Source organism: Physeter macrocephalus, chromosome 1 (genome assembly GCF_002837175.3).
Source record: "Physeter macrocephalus isolate SW-GA chromosome 1, ASM283717v5, whole genome shotgun sequence".
NCBI classification, from domain to species: domain Eukaryota; kingdom Metazoa; phylum Chordata; class Mammalia; order Artiodactyla; family Physeteridae; genus Physeter; species Physeter macrocephalus.
This window is the reverse complement of record NC_041214.2, coordinates 24,436,285-24,440,654: the sequence shown is the minus strand read 5'-3', so window position 1 is coordinate 24,440,654 and position 4,370 is coordinate 24,436,285.

The window sequence follows — 4,370 nt, the reverse complement described above, 5'->3', positions numbered from 1 at the left end:
CTGATTAACTTTGTTATAAAGCAGAAACTAACACACCATTGTAAAGCAATTATACTCCAATAAAGATGTTTAAAAAATTAAAAAAAAATACAAGGTAAAAAGAAAGTCAGGAGAGAGATGTGGGGAGAAGAGTAGAGAGGGAAAAGTTTAAGATCTTTTCTACTTTGACCTTGAAATGTTAGGCCTCATAGATCTATATAGATTAGATTACTCTTCCCAACATGAGTGTACTAATATATTCTGTCTCTAGGGATCTACCTCAGCCTTTCAAGTTTTTTTTTCCCTTTCACCTTTCTTTATCCTACAGATAACTTGAAACTGTATGTCATGCCTTATACTCCCAAGTTCTAAGACTATATAGACCTATAAGAAAGTCTGCCTTGTAAGGTGACAGACCATTAAAACAAGCTCAACATTTATGCATTCAGGCTTGGGATTTTGTTAATTTGTTTTCCTGTTAGTTGTATATCTCAGGTTGTTTCGGTGACTCAATACTGAAAGAGGTCACCTGTAGGCTGTTAGATAAAGATAGGACAAGCGGAAGCAATGCTCTCTATTTCACTTTAATCCTGAAACAAAACCAGTGGCTCTCCAATGACATGGAGTGGTCTCACTATTTTTCCATTTTTTCTTTTTATACTTAAAGATGTTGATTATTGGTTTTAGTTTCTTGTAATATGTATTCATTTTTTTCTTTTTTTAGCTATGCAAATTACTTAATTATACTTACAGTCTCCTAAGGACTTCTCATGTAGGTTATCTTTACATTTTTTAAGTAATCACTTCGTAATATTGGGTTACCCAAATTATTTCCTGAGACTTGCTTTGAAAGGTGTTTTCAGTTGTCTCGTTAACAATTCTAAAAGTCAAACTTCTAGAATTTTTTTTTTAATCAACGCCTGTATTTTTGAGTTTCTTTGATTTTTTTTTTCCCACTATTACTGGGACACTATATTTTTGTGGTCCTTTTATGTAATGATTTTCAGACATAACTTATTTTCAAATATTGTGGAAGTAGAATAAGGTAAGAATTAGAAGTTACAGGCAGATTTTGGTCTCATGAAACTAGTTAATGATACTGGTGTAGTCAGATGTAATGAAGTTTTGAGTATAGTTCTTTTCTATCTTCCTCTGAAACTAATATTCTCTTTTAAAAAGTCATTTTTTGTTGTTAAAGCCACAAATAGAAATCTCAAACACTTAACACTCACATGTCCCCCATGGAAAAACGTTTCTCTGATGTCATTTGAGAAAAGGCAGTGAAAAAGAGAAGAAAGACATCTTTGAATTATTAAAAATGTATACTTAAATGTTTCTGAGAGAGTTTGAATCTCTTCTTTGACACTTGCCAGTTGTTCCCCTAGACAAATTATTTAACATCTGTGAGATAGTGTTCACATTAAAGGAACACAGAATTTCCTCTTTTGACTCTTACTACAAGTTTACTGGCCAGATGCAGTAATGTATGGGAAAACACTTTGTAAGCTGTGAAATGCTATACAAGTACATGGTAATAACAAATAAACATTGATGGTTTGCCCAGAGAGAAAGAAGAGGCTTCATTCAAGGATTAAATAATTGGCTTCTTGCTAGCTGGAAGTGCACAGGCACCCATGACTTTTACCTTTTTATAACTTAAGGCTCTAAACTAGTTTTAGCAGGAGGAAAGGCAGCAGATATTTTTAGAAAACTTCCTGTGGTTTAGATGAAATTGCCAAAGATATGATTCAGCATGAGAATTTTAAGTTTCCAGGTTCTTGTGCTTCATAGGATAATAATTTATAATCCGCAGGGGAAAAAAATCACAAACTTTTTTTGGGGAGGGGACTGTTCCAAGACTTTTGTCAAATTAATTATTATTTTTGAAGCTTAATTTTTGCATCTTTTGTTGAAATATCAAAAAGTAAAAAATATCAGTTACCATGATACTTAAAGTATGGCTATTTATTTTCAGCTCATGGTTTTACTTAGAATCTTCTTTGATCAAAAATCATGAAACCAGTATAGTATATATAACTTAAGTCTCAACAGTTCTGAAAAGAGGAAACATAATGGGGCTGACATGGCAAAATATGCAAACATTAATAATCAAATAATAAGCCACTTCTTCCGTACCCTCCTCATTGGAAGGAAACAGTGCCAGTAAAAATGGTACAGAAGCAGATGAAGAGTTTTTCTTCTTGGCTTGGCAGAACATGAGTCTAGAGCAAGGATTTAGTAAAGGGCAAGGGAGGCTAGAAGGCAAAGAGAGAAATCCCTGGATGGATCCAGACATTTTCTTCACCCTTTCTGACGCCTGTATAAGAATTCAAAAAGTAACACATGAATATATACCCATTAAAATCACCCGTCTTCCCCTACCCCAGCTCTTCTCCTTCAAATAAGTAACTGCTGTTCATACTGTTTGTGTTGGATTGCATTTATGTAGCCATACATACAAATTTTTTACATAATGGAGATCACATTAACTACATAATAGGCATCATACTAGTCTTCAACTGGATTTTTTTTTTGGTAGAACTCAGAGCCTATCAGTCTAAATCTACTTCATTTTTCTAAATCAGGGGTTGGCAAACATTTTCTTTAAGACTTTGCAGACCATGTGGTCTTTGTTGGAATTCCAGAACTCTGTCCTTGTATAGCACAAAAACAGCCGTAGACAATACGAAAACTCAGGAGCATGGTTGTGTTCCCATAAAGCTCTATCTGCAAAAATAGGCCAAGTTTGGCCCATGGGTCACAGTTTGCCAACTCCTGTTCTAAATTGTTACATAGTATTTCTGCATAAAAATAACCATACTTTATTTTTGTAATCATGTCCAATTTTTCACTATTAAACACAGTTGTTTTGACTATCCTTATACAAATAACACTGTACATATATGAATACTTCTGTAGGAAGTGAATGCCAGGTCAAAGGTATGCATATTTAAATATGGGAATATAGCTTCCAAAGTCTCCAAAGGCTTGCCAACTTATTCTCCCCAAAACTGTACAAGAATAGGCTTCCTACTGCCTGCCAACACTGACTGTAACTTATATATATATATATATATATATATACACACACACATATAGGCTGTGCTGTACACCTTGTGGGATCCTGGTTCCCCAACCAGGGATTGAACCTGGGCCCTGGCAGTGAAAGTGCTGAGTCCTAACCACTGGACCACCAGGGAATTCCCTATTTATTTTTATTTTTACGAATATTATGTGCAAAATACTATTCCCCTTATTCCTAATAATTAGTTGATGAAGCTTGAGAGAACTAATAACACCCTCTTACCTTCCTGCCTGATTTAGAATAAATTGAGAGGCAGATGCAGGAATCAAGAAGATGGAGGATATCACCTATGCTATTTATCAATATGAAGCTGTTGGACAGCATGGCCTATATCCATGATAACAATAGTCCTCTGAATACTATATCCTAGAATTAATCTTCCCCACTTTTATCACAGGCAGAGTTGAAAAACTACAGACCTTCTGCCATTGGTAGTCTCTCCTTGGAAAACATATATGGGGAAGCAGAGAGTTTGTGATTCAGAAGACAGTCATACCCCTTAAGGAAAGAGAAAGTGTCTGACCACACACGTCCAGTTCCCTTTCCCAACTCCCCAGTTAGATGAGTCACTGGGGAAGGGGAGAAGACCGATCAGCAGTGCCCCTCTCAGGCAGTCCTTCCTCTTGGAAGCATGAGTTAATGTCTTCCCCCAACACTCCAGCTCCAGCCTTAGTGAGGTTAACCATCTTTCCAATAAGTTTGATGACCATTTAATTTTTTTGAGAACTGCTTGCTGTTATCCTTTGACCACTTTTAAAAGCTGGTTGATATTTTTCTATTGATTTGTAGGAGCGCTTCATCTTATTAAGGATATTAATCTTTGGTTATTTACCACAATTACTGCATTTATTAAATCTAAGGTGCCATTGCTTGTGAGATACCATTATTTTATATACTCCTAAGGGGAGTAAGCTTAAAAAACAAAACGCTGTTAGTGAAGCTATGTCACAGTGACTCTTATCACTTAGAATTTTTGTTTGATATGTACTGAAAGAGCTTGCTTAGACTTTTTGAGTGTATACTTAAGAGGGAAAATATAAGCAAAATATATTGGCTAAGGTATTTGCAAAACATATTCAGAATTCATCCACTCTCTTTACTCACTTTTCAGAGCCCTTGCTGTACACATTTTTCCACAGTATATGTCATCCTCTGTGTCAACAAGAACATTGGTGCAGCCACATTTCTCCAAAGAGTGCTTCGGTGCTGTCTCCAGAATTTTCTTCCAAGCCATAGCCACCAATTCTTTTAAGTTTTTTTTTTTTTTTAAAAAATTTATTTATTTATTTATGGCTGTGTTGGGTCT